Genomic DNA, 27,654 nt, shown 5'->3' on the forward strand with positions numbered 1-27,654 from the left:
GCAGCTCTGCTGACCTGGTTTCTCTGGCACTACAGAAGCTCTGCTGACCTGGTTCTCTGGCTCTAAAGAAGCTCTGCTGACCTGGTTATCTGGCTCTAAAGCAGCTCTGCTGACCTATTTCTCTGGCTCTAAAGCAGTTCTGCTGATCTGGTTCTCTCCCTCCAAAGCAGCTCTGCTGAACTGGTTTCTCTGGCACTACAGAAGCTCTGCTGACCTGGTTCTCGAACTATGACCAGCTCTGCTGACCTGGGTCTCTGGTTCTAGAACCGCTCTGCTGATCTGCTTCTTAGGCTCGAGAGAAGTTCAGCTGACCTTGCTCCCTGGCTCTACAACGGCTCCGCTGACCTGGTTCTCTGGCACTAAAGCAGTTTTGCTGACCTGGTTTCTCTGGCTTTACAGCAGCTCTGCTGACCTGGTTTTAAGGCTCTAAAGCAGGTCTCCTGACCTGGTTCTCTAGCTCTACAGCAGCTCTGCTGACCTGGGTCTCTGGCTCTAAAGCAGCTCTGCTGACCTGTTCTATGGCTCTAGAGCAGCTCTGTCCACTCCTACAATTATCCTGACAGAAGCATGTCCTTATATAATAACTCTACTGATACAAAAGTGCTTATAAACGTATCCTGCTGTCAACTACTAGCACTCTCGGAACCCAGTCACTGTCTATGCACTTGCAGAATGACTCAGGCATTGAGACAAGCAGTGGTACAGTCAAATTTGCACAATATATGCGGTCCCTTAACCCCTTGCAGACTACTGAGTCAATCCTGCAAAAGTCCAGGTAATAGTCATGCTTGTCTGGAATCACACTGTGAGTCTATGTCCATTCCTACAATCATCCTGACAGAAGTATGTCCTTATCTAACCCTTCTGCTTAAACATAAGTCCTTTTAAACATATCCTGCTGTCAACTACTAGCATTGTAGGAACCTATTCACTTTCTATGCACTTGGAGAATGACTCAGACATTGAGACAAGCAGTTTTACATTCAAATGTGCACAATGTATGTGGTCTCTTACCCCCTTAGAGACTACTGAGTCAGTCCTGCAAAAGTCCAGGTAATAGTCATGCTTGTCTGGAATCACACTGTGAGTCTGTGCCCACTCCTACCATCATCAATACAGAAGCATGTCCTTATCTAATCACTCTGCTGAAACATACGCGCTTATAAAATTATCCTGCTGTCAACTACTAGCATTCTAGGAACTCAGTCACTATCTATGCACTTGCAGAATGACTCAGGCATTGAGACAAGCAGTGGTACAGTCAAATGTGCCCAATGTATGCGGTCCCTTAATCCCTTGCAGACTACTGAGTCAGTCCTGCAAAAGTCCAGGTAATAGTCGTGCTTGTCTAGAATCACACTGTGAGTCTGTGTCCACTCCTACAATAATCCTGACAGAAGCATGTCCTTATCTAATCACTCTGCTGAAACGTAAGCGCTTATAAACTGATCTTGCTGTCAACTAGTAGCACGCTAGGTAGCCAGACACTGTCTATGCACTTGCAGAATGACTCAGGAATTGAGGCAAGCAGTGGTGCAGTGAAATGTGCACATTGTATGCGGTCCCTTAACCCCTTGCAGACTACTGAGTCAGTCCTGCAATTGTCCAGGTAATAGTCATGCTTGTCTGGCATCACACTGTGAGTCTGTGTCTACTCCTACAATCATCCAGACAGAAGCATGTCCTTATCTAATCTCACTGCTGAAACCTAAGTGCTTATAAACGTATCTTGCTGTCAACTACTAGCACTCTAGGAACCCAGTCACTGTCTATGCAGTTGCAAAATTACTAAGGCATTGAGAAAAGCAGTGGTACAGTCAAATGTGCACAACGTATGCAGTCCCTTAACCCCCAGCAGACTTCTGAGTCAGTCCTGCAAACGTCTAGGTAATAGTCATGCTTGTCTGGAATCACACTGTGAGTCTATACACTGGGAAGCCTTAGGGCAGCCATGCGCTCTATAAATCCAAAAAATAAATAAAATAAATAAATGTCCACTCCTACAATCATCCTGACACATGTCCTTATCTAATCACTATGTTGAAACATAAGCGCTTATAAACTTATCGGGCTGTCAACTACTAGCACTCTAGGAACCCAGTCACTGTCTTTGCACTTGCAGAATGACTCAGGCATTGAGACAAGCAGTGGTATATTCAAATGTGCACAATGTATGCGGTCCCTTAACCCCTTGCAGACTACTGAGTCAGTCCTGCAAATGTTCAGGTAATAGTCATGCTTGTCTGGAATAACACTGTGAGTCTGTGTCCACTCCTACAATCATAGTGATAGAAGCATGTCCTTTTCTAATCACTCTGCTAAAACATAAGCACGTATAAACCTATCCTGCTGTCAACTAGTAGCACTCTAGGAACATAGTCACTGTCTATGTACTTGCAGAATGACTCAGGCATTGAGACAAGCAGTGGTACAGTCAAATGTGCACAATATAGGCGGTCCCTTAACTCCTTGCAGACTACTGAGTCAGTCCTGCAAAAGTCCAGGTAATATTCATGCTTGTCTGTAATCACACTGTGAGCCTGTGTCCACTCCTACGATCATCCTGATGGAAGCATGTCCTTATCTAATCAGTCTGCTGAAACGTAAGTGCTTATAAACTTATCGTGCTGTCAACTACTAGCACTCTAGGAACCCAGGGGCATATTACCAAGGGTGGCGACAGGCAATTATCGCCGGTTTAGCGGCCGTTTTCGGCCACTAAGCGGCGATAGTTCTATCGCTCTATTAGCAAGCTGTCGCTAACTAATGTTAGCGACAGCTTTTAGGCAATAGCGAGCGGTTTGGGGCCCGCTTTGCATGTCGCTAATGACATGCAAAGTGGGCGTACCCAACCTGTTAGCGACTGAAAGCAGTCACTAACGTCGCTATCGCCTATTAGCAAGGCAGGCGTAGCGACGGAAATATTCCCGCTATCGCCAAAAACCAAAGCCTGCTCAGACCAGTTCTTAGCCATGTTATGCAATGGGAGGTGGATAACATGGCTAAGAGCATTTCGTCACAAATGTGTGAATATCACTGCATTCTCAGCGATATTCACGCATTTCGCCGCTATCGCTGGATATTTAAGCACAATGGAGAAAAACGTTGCTAATAGCATGTTTTCTCCGCTAACATATCCAGCGATAGGCAGCGATAAAAAAATCGTCGCTAAGCCTATTTAGCGATAATTATCGCTACGTTTTGGTAATATGCCCCCCAGTCACTGTCTATGCACTTGCAGAATGACTTAGGCATTGAGACAAGCAGTGGTACAGTGAAATGTGCGCAATGTATGTGGTCCCTTAAACCCTTGCAGAATACTGAGTCAGTCTTGCAAATGTCCAGGTAATAGTCATGCTTGTCTGGAATCACACTGTAAGTCTGTGTCCATTCCTACAATCATCTCGATAGAATCATGTCCTTATCTAATCACTCTGCTGAAACGTAAGTGCTTATCAACTTATTGTGCTGTCAACTATTTGCACTCTAGGAACCCAGTCACTGTTTATGCACTTGCAGAATGACTCAGGCATTGAGACAAGCAGTGGTACAGTCAAATGTGCACAATATATGCAGTCCCTTAATGCCTTGCAGACTACTGAGTCAGTCCTGCAAAAGTCCAAGTAATAGTCATGCTTGTCTGGAATCACACTGTGAGTCTATGTCCACTCCTACAATCATCCTGACAGAAGTATGTCCTTATCTAATCACTCTGCTGAAACATAAGTCCTTATAAATGTATCCTGCTGTCAACTACTAGCACTCTAGGAACCTATTCACTTTCTATGCACTTGGAGAATGAGTCAGGCAGGGAGACAAGCAGTGTTACAGTCAAATTTGCACAATATATGAGGTCCCTTAACCTCTTGCAGACTACTGAGTCAGTCCTGCAAAATTCCAGGTAATAGTCGTGCTTGTCTGGAATCACACCGTGAGTCTATGTCCACTCCTAAAATCATCCTGACAGAAGTATGTCCTTATCTAACCCTTCTGCTGAAACATAAGTCCTTTTAAACATATCCTGCTGTCAACTACTAGCATACTAGGAACCTATTCACTTTCTATGCACTTGGAGAATTAGTCAGGCATTGAGACAAGCAGTGGTACAGTCAAATTTGCACAATATATGAGGTCCCTTAACCCATTGCAGACTACTGAGTCAGTCCTGCAAAAGTTCAGGTAATAGTCGTGCTTGTCTGGAATCACACTGTTAGTCTGTGTCCACTCCTACAATCATTCTGACAGAAGCATGTCCTCATCTAATCACTCTGCTGAAACATAAGCGCTTATAAACATATCCTGCTGTCAACTACTAGCACTCTAGGAACCCAGTCACTGTCTATGCACTTGCAGAATGACTCAGGCATTAAGACAAGCAGTGGTAAGTCAAATGTGCACAATGTAAGCGGTCCCTTAGCTCCTTGCAGACTACGGAGTCAGTCCTGCAAAAGTCCAGGTAATAGTCATGCTTGTCTGGAATCACACTGTGAGTCTGTGTCCACTTCTACAATCATCCTGACAGAAGCATGTCCTTGTCTAATCACTCTGCTGAAACATAAGTGCTTATTAACGTATTCTGCTGTCAACTACTAGCACTCTAGGAACCCAGTCATTGTCTATGCACTTGCAGAATGACTCAGGCATTGAGACAATACCTAAGCACTTATAAATTAACTGAGCAGTCAGTTTGCAGCACTGCCATCATTCTAGTAACTAGTGATGTTCTTATAGAATGACCTAGGCACCAACAAAAGTACACGTACAATATTCTGTGCACAATCCCTACAAACCTCTAAGCAGATACACACTATTGGTACACTCCACTAAATACTGAAATAGTACTCATGCAGCCTAGGATACCTCTTTTCAGTCTCATGCCGTTCGTTAATCAGCCATCTAGCACTATGTTCCTATTGTATCACTATGCCAATACCTAAGCACTTATGGGCCAGATTTACAAGCCCCCGGAGCCACCAGTACGTCACTTTTTGTAACGTAGTGATGGCGCTGGGGTCCCCTCCATATTTACAAGAAGAGTAAAAGCCATCATGCATGGCTTTTCCTCTCCTTGAAAATACAACCCATTCAAACGCAGCACTTTGCGTTGAAGGGGCGTTGCTGTGTCTGTTCCCACACAACACTCATGGAATAATAGATCTCAAGACTTACGAGAAAGTGTAAATCTGTAGATACGTGTGAATGGTGCGCCACCCTCATGGATGTGTAGCGAGGCACAACAAGGAGAAATGTTTACATTTCTCCACGTTTTTTCCTCTTTCAATGCATGCTGCGTTCCACAGCACACATCGAAGGAGGAAAATGCCTTTAGTTATTGTTTTTGTGCAGGAAGTAGTCCCTTCCTGCACGAAAACAATCTCCCCACGACACAGATATCCTTGCACCATTGTGCAAGGGTGCCTGCATCACTGCATGGCTGCAGTTTGTGTGCTAGTGTAGAGGGATCACAGATTTGCGACATATTCATGTAAATATGTCACATCCCTGTGCTTCAGAAGTGCTGCAGCGCGGTGCAGCTAAAGGGCTTGCAGTGTCACGCTGCAGTACTTTCTCATAGATCTGCCCCTATGAATTCACCATACAGTACTAATGCATTCTTTCAGTCAATCATGCTCTAGACATTACCATGCAATCATAGTTCTTTTTTAAACCATATAAGGTAGTTCTGAACTTTTATTTTCTTCTGTTTTTTGGTTTTCTATTGTTTTTTAGTTATTTAACAATTTTGTACTTTTTTGGTGTTTTTTAAAAATTGAACAAAAAAGGAACTAAGTAAACAGTTAGCTTTGGAGTTCAACATCATTCTAAAAACAAAAAAAAATTAAAAAATTGCATTTGTGGTTCCGTTAAGCTGCACTAATAGCGTCCACTGACTGTTCACCATAACAGCTGATGGTTTTGCACTTAGTGCAGTGCTACTGCAGAAAAGCAAATTCTGGGAAAATATCTACTGGGGGTGCTGAAGTGGGCACTCCGGAGGTGCTAGCAATGCCTGGTGATGGACTTTTTGCTGCACGCCTCATTTCTTCTCGTACCAGATTCTTCTAGTGAATGGTCAGCAGATGTTTATACATATTCACTGTTCCACAGGAGTATTTCTTGTCACTGCCTCATGACAGGACCCTGTCACACAGCAAACATGTGACTTTTGCTGCGTTGACCTTTTTTCTCCGGCAGGAAAGGTGAACATTTTGCATACCACTGATTCAGGCCCCTGCTTGGGTGGCTCTTCCTCCAAGATATCTTCATCTGAAGAATGATGAGGAGCTTGCGAACCAGATGCCATTTCTCCAATGCAATTTTTTTAAAACACCCAAAAAAATTCAAAAACCTGCTCTGGAAGAAGAGATGTCTTTCATCAACTGCTCCAAACAGAATAATTAAAATGGGTGGGGTCATTCAATAGTTACAGTGGGAAATGTTATGAACCAATCAAATCTTTTTTTGAGGTCACATGGGATCCGCGCACTGTACGCTCAGGAAGTGTGCACTCGATGTCGCAAAAATATATATTTAAAAATAATATAAGTTTATTACAAGTAGAACTATATTATTTTTATGAATACCTTGGATAATCTTTTGCCCTAATATGTGCATTAAAGATACGTACATATCATTTTAGAACATAAAAAAATTCAAGGGAGTCGCGCACCCAGCATGCCCCAGCACATATATGACGTCACGTGGGGCCCGCCACCGCCCAAGCGGCGCGTACCGTAATACGCATGTGTGGCGAATGCAAGGGAGCAGGAGTCGCGGACCGGTCGCATACCGGTCATGCACACCACGTAACATTGTACGTATATGACGTAACTGAAAAAAACATGCACTCGTCACTCACCATACGCGGATCCTTCACGACTTTTCTAAAATGGCTGCTAGAATTCACGGACCCTCTGCAGTAGGTACACTTTGGGTGCGTAACTCCTAAAAAAAAATTTACTTTTTTTTTATAAAGAACATTATATAAATATATTAAAATACAAAAAAAAAAAAAAAATTAAAAATATTTCAGTTTAAAATGTATTTAATTTTTTTTTAATTTTCAAAAAAATATACAATGTTATTTAATAAATGAAATATTTATAAATAAACAGTTAAAAACTGTAAAAATTCAGTACAAAAAATAGGTATAACTACTATTGCACTTAAAAATTAGTATTTAAAAAACCTTTGAAATTCACTGAAAAAAACATAGGTTTCAGAGACATTATAGTTAGAAATTAGCATTTAAAAAACCTCTGAAATTCACTGAAAAAGCCATAGGTTTCAGAGACGTTATAGTTAGGAATTAGTATTTAAAAAAACATTGAAATTCACTGAAAAAACCATAGGTTTCATGAGTGTTATAGTTAGCTGGACATTTCACTTGTACAAAACCATAGAAATTCCTCCATTATAGTTAGTTGTGCTAACTATAACTCGCGAGCCCGCAATGCAATGCTGATGATGTCACATATTACATCATTCATGACATGGTCAGTGACATCACTGATGACATCTCAAATGACATCACTGATGACATCACTGATGACATCACTGATGGCATCATCCAGTGTATGTGGTTTTGTTTGAAATTTAAATATCTATTTTATATATATACCAATCTGTATTGAAGATTTAGTGGATATATAACTGTCTGGATGGAGGATTTAGTAGCTGTCTGACTGTTTGTTTAAGTGAGTAATTAAATGTGTCTCACTAAATATATGGGTTAGTAAGGCGGCAAGAGAAATTCTCTCCATGACACAACTCCTCCCATTTTCCCGGAAGACATGCAATCTTTACGACCTAATCCACTAATTACTCCAAGGGGCCTTACCCCTCGCCATACCCTACTCAACAACTCCTACACGCCCCTTACAACTAACCATATCACACCAGGTCCCACAGGTCCAGCTTGAACAGCCATAAGCCTAGATAATGACCACCACACCCCCTATAATACCTGCATGTTCCTCACAACTGTCTCAACCACCCCAGGGTCCCCGGACTCAGTGAGGACAGTCACAAGCATCGATAGGATGCTCCACATCCCCAATGATCCACACATGCCCCTCACAGCTGACTCAACAACACCAGGGCCCACGGGTCCAACTTGGACAGTCATAAGCTCTGATAACGGCCTCCATAATGACATCCCTAACACTCCTACTACCCAACTAGATGGCGAGCTATCTGTTAACCCCCCCGATCCGACACTTACTTTGATCCCCGATCAACTCCTAACACCCCCGATGCTCACCCAAACTCCACAAGCAGTGACTATACCCCCTACACTTGCAGCACCCTCTCTCATGTTAGCACCTATTAAGACCATCCCCACTTCCTCTCTGACCCACCTACTACCCTCCTTACTCATCCAACCCCGTCAAAAACTAACAAAGATATCCCCACCCATTCCGATATCCAGTTCTCTACGCTATCAGACCACAATGGAGGTACCACAAGCATAGCGGAACACATGCCCACACACTTAACTGAGTGCCCTAACCATGACTGGACCGCTCGATTCAATGAGTTAACCCTAGGTCTAGCCCAGCTCAAGGATGAAATGCAAAATCTATTATCAATCACCAATGAACTCCTAAACTCTAAAAAAAGACACTAGTGCCACAGTGAACCAAATTAGTCAGCACATCAGTAGATACCTAACCATGAATCCACATCCAGACTTTATAACAAAGAGTAAAATACCTTCCCCCTATGACCCGGATCGACCAGTGAGAACTATGGTTGGCCTATCTGACAATGACTTGCATGACCTCCTCACCTCATACACAAGTGTCTCGGGTGATTTCTCAAAGGGTCTATTTTCCCCCAATACTGTCAAGAACAGGGGCAGGACCAGTAATGAATAGCTAGTGCTTCAATATTTTTTGTATTTATCTCAAACAAAAATACTTCCACAAGAAATTATATATATTCAGAAGGTTCCTTTCTTGTAGTCTTTTCTGTGATACTTCCTCCAATGGTGCGTCAGTCTTTCTATTCCCTTCGTTGGTGGACGATATACAGAGTGCCTCCATTGTCCTTTTGCCTCCAGTTGGCAGACGATACATATAAGAAAAGAAAGCACGAATCAGTAAGGAGTATACTCTATTGTTGGGGTAAGGACGTGGTTGTGAGGGACGCACCGAACACCACCACCAGTGTAGGATAGTGTGAAACACAAACTGTGACCACCCTCAAGACCACCTGCTCAAACCCCCGTATACGGCGACGCACCTGCTCCAGCCACGCTCCTCCTGGAGGGTGGCAGGTTGTCGCGCTTTGTATTTCCTCTCTCTGGTTCTCAGCCGATGACTCCGTGGGCTCCTCGGGTCTTCTCACAGGTTGGCGGCGTCTTCCAGATTCTACAGACGTCCACCACGCGTCCTCGGTCTTCTCCACTCGAACCTCCGGAACTCCCTCTACAAATGCGGCGTCTTCCCCTTTGACGTTCTCCTCTTCCTGTGATAGGACGGCCGTCGATGACGTTGTCTCTGGGCACACCTCCTCTTGTCCTTCGCGATTACTATTAAAGGGGCCGCTTACACCCTGTATATGAAGCGTGACTGGATCTTCGTCATGATAGAATTCTCGATCCCCTAAGACCTCCTGCCAACAAGCCATAATAACAATAGCAAGCCTCTTGATTGCACCATCCAAGCCATCCGACCCAACCCATATAGAGAAACCACTCACAACTATAGATCCATAATTAGGGAAAACCTCACAAAGGTCAATATAATGCCATCAACCTTCACTCACCCGACTAGCAAATTAAAGTGTGCACTAATCAACTGCAGATCGGCTAACAAACATGCTACGATCATTTATCATCTAATTCTCACGAATGACCTGGACATCATCATCCGCACAGAGACATGGCTAAAGAGCTCCTCTGCGCCCATCCCCCCCTAGTCATGATATATTTCGCATGGATAGAACTAAGAAACCCGCAGGGGGGAATAGCCTGCATCTGTAGAAACACCGTCACAGTTAAACAAGCAGACTCCATCTCCTTATCTTCCTGTGAATATCTGTGCACCAACCACTCGGATGACAAGGGCATCATCTGCCAACTTCACATAATATACCACCCCCCGGGTAACAATTCGAAGTTCATTGATGAGCTAATGGAAGTCATTACAACCAATGCCATCCAACAAGTGCCACATATCTTTCTGGGAAACTTCAATCTCCATTGGAGCAATACCAGCGATCATGACGTAAGCGGTCCCAAATCCTTTCTGACAGACCAGGAACTGTTTCAATTCTGTGACACCCCAACCCATAACAAGGGGGAGACATTAGACCTCATCATAGCAAAAAGAAACATAATATCGCTAAAATCGATCTCCCCATGTGACTGGACTGATCTTTACAGTATCTTCTTCTCCATCAACATTGAGGTAACTCCAAAACGAAACCAATCTACAAAAAAAAACAATGGAAAAGGAATATTCGGAATATTGATGCCAACGTCTTGATGTCCCAACGCAATTCCGCCCTGACACCATCAGCAGACATGGCTGACGTCCAAGATCTTACAAACTTTTACAACGCCACTATGCTTGAAATCCTGGATACCACAGCGCCCTTTCAAGAAAAAAATGTCTCCGCCAAAATCTCCAAACAATGGTTCAATGAGAATCTTAACTCGGACCGGCGCAAATTAAGACTAGCTCAGCGAGCATGGAAAGCAGCACCCTCCACTGATCATCTACACCAACTTAGGGCAATGAGAAACACTCACAAAAGAAAAATCTTAAAAGCTAAAGCAGACCTCTTCAAAAGACAGCTGAACCAAGCCATTAACCGCCCTAAAAAACTATTTGAAATCGTATAACAACAATCACGTAACTCCACAAACGTAGTGGAGATAAGCAACCCGGCTACCCTAACTGCGACGAGCTGGACACATTCTTCCTAGAAAAGACTCGAACAATCGAAAATGACATTCAATCCAAAAAGAACCCCAACTATCTACTGATCAAGAAAAAATTCTTTACTCACAGATCAAGGACCTTTCCTGCCTGCCGACCAGAGTTCCAAAGAACAATGCCAACTGGCACTCCTTCTCACCAATCACTGAACACGAAATCTATAGCAACCTGCTAGCAATCAACCCTGCCAATCATTTCTCCGATCGCCTACCCCATCTGTATTCATAATGATAAAGTCCTCTATTCTACCACTATGGGTAAAAATTGTCAACGCCTCTGTGAGGCAAGGTTCCATACCGAACTGTCTGAAAATAGGGCAGGTCACACCTATACTAAAGAAAGCCAACTCCCTCTCCACAGACCTCAACACCTATCGACCTATATCCAGCATCCTCACCCTGGCAAAGTTAATGGAAAATGTGTGCAAATTCAACTGTACAATCACTTCGAGAACTTCAACCTCCTAGAAAAACACCAATCTGGTTTCCGTCAAGGTCACAGTACTTAATCAGCCCTCACCCACATAATGGATGGTTTACCTCCTTCCTAAGCAACAGATCCCAAGAATCAAGCTGAAGCAAGCATTCTCTCAACCTTCGATGGTCACACTAGGAGTCCCACAGGGATCAGCATTATCACCTATACTCTTTAATCTACTCATGGAAACCCTTGCTAATACGCTTAGCTCTGCAAACATTTTATATCATCTATACGCGGAGGACACTCAACTATATTTGAAAATCTCCTCACCAGATTACTTCATCTCCCTGAATGCCCAAAGTTGGCTCAATGGCAACCACCTCATGCTTAACACCAAACTAAATGTGTTCCTCCTCATCTCCCCTCCCAATCACCCAAGATAGACTTAAGGCTGAAGCATCTTACTTCCTTTGACAGCGCGCCTCACATCATTGACTCCGCAAAATCTCTGGGAGTTACCCTTGGCAAAAATTTAAATATGCAGGAACAAATCTACAATACCACCAAAGGAGCCAACTTTCAGCTGAGTATCTTAAGGAAACTTAAACCCTTCCTCCCACAGACTGATCTAAAAAATGGCCGTCCAAGCCCTAGTACTACCAAGACTGGACTATGGAAGCACCACTCTTTGTGGTCTTCCAAAATACAAACTAGCACCAATCAGGGCATCACTTAACGCTGCGGCCAGGCTGGTCTCCGTAATAAAAAGAAATAACCACATCACCCCGGCCCTGAAGGCTTTGAACTGGCTACCATACGAGGCGAGAATACAACTAAAGATCGCCTGCATGACACATAAAGCCTTACATAGCAACACCTCCAGCTATTTAGCAGAAAAGCTAGAGCGGTCGGGAGGTTGCAGACAATCTCGAAGCGCAAGCTCACTACTACTAAAACCTCAATCCCTCCACAAAAAGAGAACTGGGTGCAGAGCTTTCTCAGGTATCGCACCGAAGATTTGGAACAACCTTCCCCTAGACTTACGCAGAATCTCTTCTTTTACTTCCTTCAAAAAGGAAGCAAAAATGTTCCTCATAAACAAATTAACATCCTAAACCTTTAACTCTCTGAAGCCTACTTGCCACCGTCTTTAATCAAACAGCAGTGTGTCCATCATTTGAATTATATGCGATTCCCAGTTTTATATATAATGTGATAATTATGTACTCTAAAGCGCTTTGATACCCCCGTGGGTCATGTCCGCGCTATATCAAACTTTATAAATAAATAAATAGGAATATAAAATATAAACTCTCTAATAAAAGAGAGGGACCCCAAAGTCCAAAAGGGTAGGGTACCTAACGACAATTGTCAAGAAAAGATTCCCTTTTGGGTACAATTTTAAGTCATAAAGTAAAAAACCATCACATCACATTCATCCCGGAGCAATGAAGGAAAGGTTAATTAAAACAAGGACAATTTATTCAATACAATTCATTAAAAAAGAATGTTCATTTCTGTACAACAGACACAAGTAAGAATCACATTAAAATGTCATTACATAATACATAAACATCTTGCGAGTGGGAAGCAAAGCTTAAGGAAAAAATATATCCTATTCGCATGAGGTAAGTACATTGACCATAATCAGGTTCACACTCTGATCTCAAATTGTTTTTTTCTTTCCAGAGTTACTGTCACTAAAGCCTAAGGTACTTAAACTCAACAAAAAGGGCATCGGTGCGTTTCGTGGGCATAGTGTTTTTTTTAGAAGCCAACACCTTCTTCAGGATATAATGGTTGGTTCCCACAAGAAAAGTAAAATATCTGCAGTACAAGAAAGAATGTCTTAAATCAATGTACCTTTTTTAAAAGAAACATTGTTGTCACATCATTTCAACACACAATTCCTAAATGCTCCAAATTTAGCGCTAAAGGTATCAATATCACTCTTACATACATCCTCGTTTTATATTTTTACTAAGACATCCTTGTATTTAATGCAGTCTCCTTCTCAGAGTACCTGCAACCAATTTACATCCGTGGCATATGCCAGCATTAGGTCTTACCAATTTTACCACAAGGCCATACTACCATCATTTGGCGCTATTGTTCTAACATATGGATTACATACATTTGATCAACATTTCAAATTTTTGCTGATATACCTTTATGGTTTATACAATCTCTTTCACACATTGTATTTGATCTAATTTCATCCTTGGCATATATATATATATATATATATATATATATGTCTTTCAATTGTACCATAATGCCTAGGGCCCGGCAACAAAATAAGATAAAAATAGTAAAAATAGTTGCTGTTATATAGAACAAGCACATTAAACATGCCTCACAAATAAGCATAAATCGATAGAAAATATATTACCTTGGTATAGGCTACTATTTCAATAAAAATAAATATAAAACAGTATGATATCACAATGGTGATTATCATTAGATGGGGCGCAACCTCTTCTTCGCGTTGTCACCAGGCCTTTCATATGCCAGTTAGAATTCTTTTCGTTTAGGCTGTGGAGGGAATAAATACCACAACTTATTTTTGAATTTTCTGCAATATTCGGTCCTACCAATTTTATATCGACAGGGAAGTATCAACCTCACTTCTTCTATACCCGTTCATCATGTAGCAGCACTGCACTACAGTAGTGCATTTTTAGATAAAGCATGTTGCCCATGATGCGGCCAAGTATTGTAACCCGACTGACCTCTGTTGTGCTAATAAGTCATCGGAGGTCTGAAAAAGGGATCACCAAATAGCAAACATCAAATGATTGGCTACATATTCAGAGCAATACCTTTTTAGCCGATTATTCTAGTCCCAAAAAGAGCCCAAAATTACAAATTCAACCATATATCTCAGCTCTTTAGTAAGATGCTATAACACAGCAAAGTTTTGCAAACAAAGCTGCTCGTCCCTGCTTCCTACTAGAGTTTTGCAAACAAAGCTGCCAGTCCCTGCTTCCTACTGACTTAAAATAACAACATGCTAGAGTAAAAAATATATATATATATATATATATTTATATATCTCTCACCATCCGGCATTCTATGCAGCTCGCCAAAATCATCCCTCTTTAGTTAATGTTTGCCGACGCGTTTCAAGGCACTCGGACCCCTTCTTCATGGGCAGCTCATAAATACCATTGAAGCCTGCAGTGTTTTGTTTTTCGGTTTTTATTCACACCCCATGTTCCCGCTGCAGCTCCTCCCATCACGTGTTGCTGCGCTACCTTTTGGGGCATGTAGGCACCACATTGCAGGTAATGTTTCTTCTTTAAGTAAGTTCAATGCATATTTACAAAATTAGAGCATATTAAAATCCTTTAGTAGGTGGGGGATTTGTCAGTTGGCGAGTTCGTTCGCATCTAGAGAGAGGTGCCGTCGGAGCGGATCAGTTCAGCTCCCAGCCTCTCCTTGTGTTTGGCTGGAGATGGTGCTTCTTCCACGGCAGGGACCGGCCGTGTGTTTCGATTCATCACAAATGCCCCAAGCATTTTGAAGAGCAACACGATCTCTCTCTCACCATCCGGCATTCTATGCAGCTCGCCAAAATCATCCCTCTTTAGTTAATGTTTGCCGACGCGTTTCAAGGCACTCGGGCCCCTTCTTCATGGGCAGCTCATAAATACCATTGAAGCCTGCAGTGTTTTGTTTTTCGGTTTTTATTCACACCCCATGTTCCCGCTGCAGCTCCTCCCATCACGTGTTGCTGCGCTACCTTCTGAGGCATGTAGGCACCACATTGCAGGTAATGTTTCTGCTTTAAGTAAGTTCAATGCATATTTACAAAATTAGAGCATATTAAAATCCTTTAGTAGGTGGGGGATTTGTCAGTTGGCGAGTTCGTTCGCATCTAGAGAGAGGTGCCGTCGGAGCGGATCAGTTCAGCTCCCAGCCTCTCCTTGTGTTTGGCTGGAGATGGTGCTTCTTCCACGGCAGGGACCGGCCGTGTGTTTCGATTCATCACAAATGCCCCAAGCATTTTGAAGAGCAACACGACCTCTCTCTCACCATCCGGCATTCTATGCAGCTCGCCAAAATCATCCCTCTTTAGTTAATGTTTGCCGACGCGTTTCAAGGCACTCGGGCCCCTTCTTCATGGGCAGCTCATAAATACCATTGAAGTCTGCAGTGTTTTGTTTTTCGGTTTTTATTCACACCCCATGTTCCCACTGCAGCTCCTCCCATCACGTGTTGCTGCGCTACCTTTTGGGGCATGTAGGCACCACATTGCAGGTAATGTTTCTGCTTTAAGTAAGTTCAATGCATATTTACAAAATTAGAGCATATTAAAATCCTTTAGTAGGTGGGGGATTTGTCAGTTGGCGAGTTCGTTCGCATCTAGAGAGAGGTGCCGTCGGAGCGGATCAGTTCAGCTCCCAGCCTCTCCTTGTGTTTGGCTGGAGATGGTGCTTCTTCCACGGCAGGGACCGGCCGTGTGTTTCGATTCATCACAAATGCCCCAAGCATTTTGAAGAGCAACACGACCTCTCTCTCATCATCCGGCATTCTATGCAGCTCGCCAAAATCATCCCTCTCTCGTTAATGTTTGCCGACGCGTTTCAAGGCACTCGGGCCCCTTCTTCATGGGCAGCTCATAAATACCATTGAAGCCTGCAGTCAAGCCAAGTCAGCAACGTACCTTGCACTTTTTAGGCAAAATATAAAACTGTGTCGCCTTGAAACATGTAGGGCAATTTGATTCTTGCTCCACGGCACCTCGGGTTACTTTGTAATCCCTGGTCTTGACTGCCCACGGTCTGTATTTTTAAAATAAAATTCAAATATACACATTCTGACTCAGAGGAATCAATATATTGTATGAGTCAGAAGTTCTCTCTAATCGTGGTAACGGGACCTCGATAATTCTTACCTTGTTCGTATTGCTCAGATTCTCATCTGGGCACACGCTTCGTCGGTGGAAACAACCACTTGTGCTTAGTCACCCACTTTATATAGTCGCGGCATTTGTTAAACAGGCGGGTTTTTTTGCATTTTTCCGCACGTTTATTCTAACGTGAAACGTCACTCAGCTTCCGTGTATGCCGACCTCGCTCCTCCCCAAACACTAGAGCGTTCGAGGATTCATGCAAAAGGGGGCAACACAGAAGAAAGTTTTTTACTTTATGACTTAAAATTGTACCCAAAAGGGAATCTTTTCTTAACAATATAAAATATAAATACATGAGGGTAAGGGAGGAATGGAGAGAACAAGAGCTTTTTTGACATTTCCACTTTCATCACCGAATGATCAAGTGACTGATTACAAAATACCGTTGGGATCGGCAGCGAAACAAGAAAAAGAAGATAGGCCAGCAATTCACTCCTCAGAAGACATAGAAGTCTCTTCATACCTGTGGAAGGAAGAGTGGGAGGACCTTTTGGCCGCCTACTCTGCAGACAAGTGTAGGAGCTGGCTTCCCTAAAACACTTCTAATATGCCAACTGAAGGCAATAAGGAACAACCGGCGGCGGGGGCGACTTACGGAGAGCAAAATTCTACAATAAACTTAGGAACTCAAGAGGGATCTCCAAAGAATACAAATAATGGAGGTGCTTGGCAATGTCTTCTAAAAACAGTGCAACTCCTGGTAGAAGCTCTCCAAAACCAATCCGACAAGATGGACGCTCGACTAACGTTACTAGACACTTTGGCTGTCTTTGTGGTTGCCATTGACGGAAAGTTGGGCACATTAAACATGCTTCTACAAACTAAGTATGATCAATGGAGTGGTGTGGCTCACTGGTTAGAGGCGGCAGACCCGAGAGCAGAGAACGGTCTGGGACCAGGGTTTGATTCCCGACGCGGCAGGGTCTTGGACCAGGATCAGCAGACTCGATAATTCTCGCCTCGGTGCCTACTCTAACCAGGGATCACACTCGGCAACTCTGGGCATTAAGCTTGCCTCATCTCCACAACGGCCCCTCACAAACGCCGGGGATGCCTGGTTTCACCTTGGAGACTCCCAGGAGGGACTATCTCACAGGGAAAGCCAGGACGGGTTCCCCAGCGGTCTATAGCGCTACGAGGCCTGCGGTGCGGGTAGCAGTGCGCTTTACAAGACACACACAATTTACAATCAAGGTGTCGATTTGAATTGAGGATATGGTCCAATTATTGATAAATTAGCCTCTCTCCCAGTAATGCTGAGCAATCTGTGTACACACCTCAAAAGGACCCCGCTGTGCCCAAATAACCAACCTTTTGAGGGCCATCCGGAAAAAGAAACATATGATGCGGCAAATACAGACTCAACAAAATTTCATAAAAAGTGGTACCCCACGATAAAGGAAACCCTGGTACAATCAGCTATAGGAACAGAGGGCAGTTAAACTAAAACACAAGTAGGCCAAATGCCTGAAGCCCTATCGGAAGACAATGTAGACAAACAAATGAACGCAAAGCAAAGGCGAGCAAAAAAAATGGAAAGGCAGGAATCAAAAAACAAATTCAAACCAAGATGGATTCACGCGTCTCTTCGGGCCATCATCATCAGCATAAAGCGAACTTAAGCCTGGAAATGACATCAGCTCAGCATGGACCCCTGAACGGAATGCAGTAGCTGCAAAAGTAACAAATCAGACCGTCAACAGACCAATGCAAGTAACTGAGAAAATGCAAGACCTTGTAAACATTATGAATGAAGATTTAGAAGCCCGCCACCAAAAAAGGTCTAGCATGATCCCCCAATCGATCAAAGAGGATAATGCATCTCTTGAACCTGATCAGAAGCTGCCACAAAAGAGTAATATCATGACTCATTTAACTGTTAACCGAACATAAATGGTGTAAACACTTCAGCATTAAAACTTGAGAATGATAACAACCAATGCGCACAGATTATGAAGCCAGTAGAAACAAAAAGGAGCCATTTTAAAGAGATAAATGACAATCAACTGGCCTCCTCCTCTCAAGCAACCCCATCTATACATATAAAGGCCCAACAGAGACAAGGAACCCAGGCACCTGCAAAAGTATTGGGTACCACGCTAGAGCTCCCTTGGCAGGGAGAGGGAGGCCAACTGTTTCACTCAAGACAACAAACAATTCATCAAACTGAGGGAGATGAAGTAGAATCTTCCTATCGTCAGGTATCATCAAAAACACTAGGTTATGATCCTGCATCCCTGCGCCGAGATAACAAAGGGACCATTAGCTCAGAGGAATCAAGGAATGCAATAAATGCTATATGGTTCAGGCGGGACTATATCTCGAAAGGTAGTCATGATATCCTGAACAGAGGTAATATTTATGACTGTTATCTCATATTCCCTCTCTGAAAGCAGCAACAAATTTGGATCTGGTTTCAATTGAATTCATCTTAGACAAGGATGGAATGGATGGCAAAAACACCAAAGCAACATGGACAATGTCATCAATTGTACAAAAAATATCAGTAGAGGCACATACATTTCAAAACTGGGGGAGAACAATAACTCCTTAAATAAAGCCAAGATATCCTGAATTACTAATTCCGGTAACAATGGTGGGAGCTCTGGTTTCTGTAAACAGACCTGGAATATCGGTGTTGAGAGGAGCAATGGGGACCTGTAGAACAAGCAATGTGCACTATCCCAGTAACATCAGAAGTATCAAAGAAGGCACATCACCAACTGGGTAACAGATCTAAGACGGATCGCAAGAACAATAAATAACCAAATAATTTGACAAAAAGCCAGTTCACAATTAAGATTGAGTAATCATAATCATAATCATTTATGAATATGTTGATGGAATGTAAATGGTCTTGCCACAAAAATGACTGACTAGGATTGTGTTAGCTATATAAGATCCTTTGACATCATGGCATTACAAGAAACACGGCAAACAGATCCTCCTCACCTTCAGGGATTTTTACGCTTCTTTACTTGTGCACTTAGGAGGGCAAAATATGGTCACCTCGAAGGTGGTCTAGTAACCTACGTGTCAGTCACAAGTGCACAAATAGTCAAGGAATTTGGACCAACTTCTTTAGAGACTATGGCAGTACACTTTTTTACCCCACAACTAAAACCGGGCAAAGGGGCATCGATCTTATCTTGATAAATGCCTATGTCAATCCAAAAAGGAAATCAAAGGCACCAAAATAACTATGTACATTTCTGGAGGAGTGCATCAGTGAAAAATATACAACAGATCTTATACTGACCGGGGACATAAACCTCAACCTTATGGGAACCTCGTCAGATGATGAGATTCTACTACAAAATTCAGTTTGGGATATACCATTACAAGGGAAGCAGCAAATATCCACACAAACGAACATGTTAATATCAGAGCAATAATTGGAAGATTTGCCAGAGACAACCCCCCTGCTACAACATTCCACTCAACAAGAATTAATACTATACTGGATTACACTTTTATTTCACTGTCTTTATTTCAACACATGACATCATTTCAGAAAGGTGAAAAAGTTGACAGTGATCACTGTGACCAAGAAATTGTGCTCAATGTTATCAAACCTAAATTTGAGTCATCCTTGGATCCGAAAGAGTCATTTTACACTATCAATTCTAAAAGGATAAAGTACTCCACAATTACCAACGTTACTATGCCGGAAAAGGCAAAGCGGCACTTTGACGGTAGAACCGTATCTAGCGAAGTTGAGAAATTGGAGCAATTTACAACATCCATGACCACGTATGCTACAAGAACTAAGCCACAAGTCCAACTGGGCCATAGCAGCATGAAACATATCTCAAGAGAATATAAAGAGAAGATCAAGTGTACAAAAAAAAACAATTTATCATATGATAAGACAACTTCGGCATCATCCTACAGATACAAAGGAACTTGATCTATTACGGAAACTGAAGGCAATGCTGAATAAACCACAATGGGAAGCCAATAGATCTGTGGAGGACAACATTTGGGCAAAACTGCATGCTGACACCAAATGGAGTAATAGTGCAAGGTTTTGGAAAACCATAAACCAATTTATAAGACCTTCGCATGACGGATTATCCTCAAATATTACAGAAGAAGTATGGGCAAGCCACTTTAGGAATCTTTTCAATCATGATATGGATTCTAATCTGGAGATAAAAACTGACAGTGCGATAAAAAGCATTATTAAAAATAAAGCACAGACATTCGAAAGGAGCACCAGCAAACTGGAAGGTCATACATTAACGATAAACGATGGTTCGACAAGTATACGAAACATCATTAAGCTCAAATTAAAAAAGGAAAGAGATATAGGGGGTGCCAGGCTCGAACGGAATTTCGCCCATTCTTTACAAACAAGATGAGAATGAATGGGCAGCAGCGCTCGAACCACTGTTTCTGGAAATAAGAAATTTTTAACAGATTAGCTGGCTCCTGGAAGGGTTCCATCATTTCTCTAATTTTTATGTCAGGGGACACGTCACTCCCACAAATTACCATAGTCCTAATCAGCCACAAAAGTAGGATATCAGCATCTTGTGAACGCAACACAGGGCTATTCTGAAGCAAATGAACTGACCATAAACCTTGAGAAAAAGAAGACAATGACGATCAGCTAAAACAGGAAAAAATAGTCTACCTGGTTTTGGGGCAATACTCGTATTGAGGAAACGTCAGTATACAAATATCTAGGAGTAAAAATTAAAGGTGACCAGTTCACTGTAAAGAAAACTAGCATTCGAGGTAAAGGCCTCGCCTTAGCAATCTCTTTAAAGACACTAAACAGTAAACTCACTGGTCCGTCCCTCCTACCTCTGGTACAAGTAATACGAGCTAAACTTCTGCCAACAAACACTTATAGTAGTAAAGTACAGAGAGGCAGAGATGCAAAAACGCTTGATAAAATAGTCATAGCTGCATACAGGATTATTCTTGGCTTGCCCAATCATACTTTACCAGCTCAAATTAGGCTAGAGCTTGGTAGCCAGAAACAGCTCTTGGCAAGACAGGTGGCGTACATAGCTACCTGGAACAAAGTGCGGAAATTCAATGAAGGAACTCTGAGTGATTTTCTATGGAAGGAGCTAGAGCAACACCCAGCCTCTCCAGCTGCCAAATACCTCAAAAGTAGGTTGGCGGACACTGGCTTAAATCAACTTAGGGATACTCCTACAAATCACTCAACGCTAAAAAAATTGGTCAGGGAAACAATTAAACATATTTCGTAGGTTGAAGACAAGCCATCCCTCACGAAAAGGTCACACGGCTAGATGACCATGAACTCCTATTCCATACCAGCACCACAGAATTACCTTGACTTGGGTTATGCTACAACTATTAAAATTAAGTTTTTAAAGTACAGGTTGGGCCTGTTACCCTGTATTCAGTGTTTTCCGCACTGGCTAAAGGATAAGGTGGGCTCCTCCTGTCGTTTATGCGGTTCAGCGCCAGAGGATCTGCTGCATTTGTTATGCACCTGTGGCGAACTTTTGGAAGAACGGAAGCATCTGTTAAAGTGCCATTTGAATCAGCGTGGGATACACTCACAAAGATAAGTTGTTCTTGCCTGCTTTGCACCTAATGATCCACAGATGAACTGTAGTCTAGTGAAGTTTATGAAGGTGGTGGAAAGGAAAATGCCAAGATTAGATCTTTAATCGTATTATAAACACAAAACAGCACTTCCAATTATGGTTGTCAAAAAAGCAGAAATTATAAAAAAATTATTTTAATAAGATAAATAATGCATTTTATGAAATACAGTTTTTTTTAAATAATGTACGCAGTTTTGCTTTTAATCTTGATGTTTGTATTGCAATAGGTTTTAATTAACTATGCAAATAAAACATTACTTACTTACCTTCCAAAAATTTGTCATATTGGGTTTCATAGGTGTTCTGTGATGCAGCACCAAATACATTTTTGACTTGATTATTTTATGCTGGTTGTAGAATTCTGTGCATGGTACCCCTACTAATCAGGGGTAGTGCCTGATAAACTGTCTGGGCTTCCCCATTCAACATGATCAAATTGACATATCCCTGATTCGCATATTTAACTTACCTATAAGTATATTAAGAAATCAGATGTGTGTTTTACAAAGGTTATACAGAAATAAGCTGAACAAATATGTTGGATTTTAAAAACTGCAAAGCAGGCAAACAAATAGCAAAGAGAGCATCTGTATGTTAAATGTCACCAGTGGCCTGCAGCACTCATTGTGCCAACCACAGCAGTGATAATGCAAACATAACTGCAGGGCTGTCATGTGTAGCTTTGGCTTTGTAGGATGTAACTGCAAATTTGACCCTTCAAAATAACCCCTTTTGACAGGTGTACACCCTCTTTTTGGATATTCACTAGCCAACTACATGCCCATAAGGTAGGGTGCATAGTATTTAAAAATAGGACATATTAAAGTTTAATGTGTAACATGCCGTTAAACTGAAAAGGCCCAAAAGGGTATTTTCACTGTAGCAAGTTTTACTGTTCCAAACCAAAGCATTGGTATACATTCATAAAATTAAATATCTTCTCAGTTTAGGAAACAGCTACAAAGTTAATTCTTGGAATTTTAAAAATATGTATTTCAAGCCCAATTCGCAGGTACAGTCAGAGTTGCAATAACCATTTTAAAACAGGTAGTTTTAGAAGGTTGCCTGTTACCTGCCTAAATTATCTAGTCGCCCCTATGCATGAGCTTCCAACTGTCACCCAAGAGCTGAATAGTCCCCTAAAAGGGATATAAACTTGTTCCTAGAGCTGAGATAAAGGTTTTGGGGGGTGTTGAGTTCCTCTGGCTGGGTTGCCACATCCTGATAGACCTACCCTGTCATTCAGATGTAGCTAACACCTGGGCTTTACGTTTTCCTTTGTCACCTAAGGCTGTCAGGCACCAGTCCCAGTGGAAGAGAAGCTGCCCCCAGAACTAGTTTGCAGTGACCTAAGAGGAGAGGTTGCTCATTTCTTTGGCCACATCTCTACTTTGGGCACAGGAGCTCTGCACAAGGGATGAAAGGATCTGCCATATTGGTTTTGAGCAGAGAGCAGCACTATGGGATTGTTTGTAGTAGGGCACACATGTAGTGTGCAGGGTTGCCCCTAGAAACCTTTACCTCATTGGTTAGAGAGGGGGGAAAAGTCACCCCCTAACCACAGGCTGTGTCCGGCATACATGTGGCTCACACACTGACCTTCTCAGAACACTTTCTGGACCTGTGGAAGGACAGAAGATGACTGGTCCTGCAGTCTGTGGCCTGCGAACAGCCCTGAAGTCTGAACCTACTCTCATACTTGTACCCATTACTAAGAAGTGAACACCAAGTGTCATAAGCCCGACCTCCTGTTTGAGCTACAGGGAGACAAAAAGCCTCCAGAGGCTTTGTCCCTGCACTCCCAGCTGACCGTTTCAAAGTGGACCTACCCTGGACCCTGCTGCTGGTCTCTGCTGGAGTTCTGTCCCGAAGGTCCTGGACCCTTTGCTGCTGTCAAAGTGTACTCATCTTAACACATCCTTAAGTCTTGAACTTAGAACTCTTTTGTCAACTTTTTGCTCTGAGAATTGGCAGGGGACGAACCTGCCAAAATGATCAAATGAGGGTTTGTCACCACTGGGCCTGGGTTTGTCATAGCTCCTGCTACATTCTTCTACATTACAGAAAATCTTTTTAGCTGGACTTCTTAATGCCGGAATCCGTCTGCCTTGAGCACATGTTTGGCTACAGACTGCAGCTTTGCCCTGCTGAGGAAATCTGACTTCAATAAAGTTTCCAGGGTCTAAAGGAAATGAAACAAAATGAAAAGCTTCACCGGTTTCCCCATGGAAGGGAATCTGATCAAATTTGAGGATTTCTTGGGCACAAAGCTTGAACTTTTCCCACTCACGGCTTTTCTCGCCTTCATCAACAACTTCACTGAGACCTCATCGTCGAGGGAACCATCATCAACAAGCTCCTATTTGGATACAGGATACTGCCAGAGTTCTGTGGAGAAATGTCCACTTTCAGAAAAGTTTCTAAGTGCAAAATAACTTTTTGTCCAGGATGACCGTGTTCCCTGTATCCAACCCGCACTACATGACAGTCTGCCTTAACTTTCATCCTAGTACATCTCAAGTGCAACCACACAACTGCAGTTGGTGCTTAATGCTTTTTGCCACTACTTTGTAATTCAAACTTTAAAAATGTACATCTCTGATTTCCGTTAATAGATTTTTGTCATTTTGGTGCCATTCTATTTATTCAAGTTTGCTCAATTATTCTAAATTGGTTTAGGAATTGTCTTGTACTGTGTTTTGACTTTATTACTGTTTGAATGCTGCATACATACTTTACCCATTACCCCTGAGCTAAGTCAGACTACTCTGTGCCATAGCTACCAAGGGTTTAGCACGAATGATTTTGTGACTTTATGGGCTCACTCTGACAAGGATTGTGATCATCAATTATCCCCTCAACTAATACTCCACATTCTTACAGCCCCCCTGTAGACACCTCAGCATCACTGACACCATCTTCATTAGACTGAACAGGCTTCAATCTCTTCTCTTCTAGAGCCAGCTTCTTCTCCTCCAGTGCACTAGCTGCTTGCTTCTCCTCTAAGTTAGCCAGCTGTAATCTCAACTGTCTTTCATCTTTCCTGTCTGCTAACTCTAGCTTGTGAATTTCCAGTTCTTACAGGGTCATGCTATGATAAGACACAGTGCTTCCAGCCCTGGAACACACTGGTGAGACTGATTTATTAATCTTATCCTCAGAGGTGATCTGTACTTAACAAACCTGCACTCGGGCCCTGAGGGCCTCTTCACAGTCTGTCTTCCTGGCATTCAGGCCCATTTTCAGCTTCCTTGCATTGTACATGGCCTTCATTTCCACCTAAGTAAAAGTATCAAGGGTGGCCAGATCCACCTCCATGCTTCTAAAAAAGGATTAAGGTAAAAACATTGAACTCAGAAATAATTTAATAAAAATCAAAAATTACCCAATCAAAGTTCATATGTCAAACAAAAATCAATTTGCTGTGAATTAAATTTAGGGATTTTTAATTTCAACTTTTAAAACTGAGTTTTACTGCTAAACACATTCTGAATCACACCGCTGAGCACTAATGTAATAAAGTGATTTATTAATTGTGGTGAATGTTAGTCTACCACAATTATAGTAAAGTAATAATGTATTTAACCCGTAATAATGTTATCAATCTGTTAGGTTCAGTCAAAGGTTTCAGTTATTCAAACCTCAGCTCAAATCCTCGTAGCTGTTGCTCACGTCTGTCATGCTTAATTAAAAAAACATGTGCAAAGCATGTGCGAGCATTAAAACAGCTGAAAAATAAAAGAGGCAACACTATAAAAACCCCAGTCTATTTTTAAAAATAAAGAAAAATTTAATAAGCAAAGTGATACCAAAAAAACAAATATTCACTAATGGCATCTCGAGATAAGAGTTTTATGTAGAAATATCTCCGAAGGCTGAAAGCGCCAATGATAGTATATGATCGCATTAGACCAGAACCTAGACACATTTTGATGCGGACCATGATGGAGCCCTGGCCGGATACACCAAGGGCCCGATTACGAGGTTGGCGATCCATGGTCCGCCCTGTGGACGGCTGTTAAGCCGCCAGTCCCGACCACCCTATTATGAGTTACAACCAAAGGCTTGCTTTGGACCGCCGTCACTCCGCTGACATCGCCGGCTAGCTCAGACCACCCAAATGGCGGTGAGGTCCACTGAGCCTCCGACTGTCACTCCAACATCCTGCCTCATTATGAGTTACATCACAACCAGCGGAAGTACGGCAGTCACACCACCAGGCAAAAAGCGGCAGAAAGGGAGGGATATAAGACCGAAACTAACCTCTACGCACATCCACCCATCCTGTGTCAACGCAGAGGCCATCCTACCTGTTATGCCGTTGTTCTACCTCATCAATCACCTCCAAAGAAGAGCTTGTCGAAGACGACGTCGCTGTTGAGTGCCATAACTCCATTTATCTATTGTTACCCATGTAAAATTAATGAGTCTCCATTAAACAAACAATGGAGGTTTCCTTTAACTGTATTTAACAAGGTCACAGGTTCACATTTCACATAGCACAGATTCATGTCGGCATTGTTCGTGATATGCAATACCACTACCTCTAAAAAATACACACCAGTCTATATCACATACAACGATTAAACTTCTATCTTCGCAGCCACATACCACTGTTCATCTCCAGTCATCCACTGCAACATAACCAAAATAATCTAATTTATCTCTGTGAAATGACTACCATGAGGCGTTAGTATAACTCTGAAGAGACGTCACTCAAAATGACCTTATTGCACATCCAAACTCCTTTATAATTTTAAGCACACATCAGTAGCAATGACTCATCAAAGTAAAAAAATGTGTCCCTGTGACAATCCTCCAGAAGTAAACTCACAGACATAGCTCACATCAAAAGCCAATGCCATAGCCATCAAGTAGTGGGAAATATATCCTAACCTTAACCCACAGCATACTAATGACACCATCAGTGTAAGAAAACAATCCAAGCAGTGGTCCAACAAAACAACTACCACATGCATTGACAATCACAGAAGCACTGGCCCAAAGAAATCAGATGTGTGTTTTACAAAGGTTATACAGAAATAAGCTGAACAAATGTGTAGGATTTTAAAAACTGCAAAGCAGCCAAACAAATAGCAAACCCAGCATCTGTCAGATATCAATTGTAAGTAGCCAAAAAGCACACAGTGCCCATTTCACACATGTACATGCAGACCCACACAAACCTAAGCAATGCTGATGTACTTCATGCCTGAAGGCAACCATTGAGTACTTCAAATAACAAAACACAATCAACATATCTCAATGGGAGAAGAGCAAGCTAGTTCTTGCTGACTGTCGAAAAAAAGAAATACGTATCTCACGCCAAAACATACATTGCTAGGACAGAATCAGTCTACAGGCCACTAGTCCAATCCATGAAAATGTCCTCTGATTGAGTGGAGCTCCACAACATGTACAAAGATCCCATTACAAATACCACTTAAAAAGGAATACCAATACCCATCAAAATTACATCAGAGACAAGTATGAACGACAGGTACTACTTAGAGCAAATACTTTGTAAAGGACAGGATGGGATAGTTAACTTTACCCCAAAAAAACTCATTTTATTAGAGTTAACAAACTTTTAAGTCCAATGGCCAGTTCAATGTTCCAAATGCATGAGCACATTGCTGCATCACAGAACTTGCCAAACCTGACACTGCTTTGGGAATCTCCTCAGGAAGGGGCATTTAGTGGGCAGGCCAGACACCTCAAAACAACAAACTAGGGAGAACTGAGGTCTGGAATGGGTGAAGTTAGGTTGTCA

Source organism: Lissotriton helveticus, chromosome 4_1 (assembly GCF_964261635.1).
Source record: "Lissotriton helveticus chromosome 4_1, aLisHel1.1, whole genome shotgun sequence".
Classification (NCBI taxonomy): domain Eukaryota; kingdom Metazoa; phylum Chordata; class Amphibia; order Caudata; family Salamandridae; genus Lissotriton; species Lissotriton helveticus.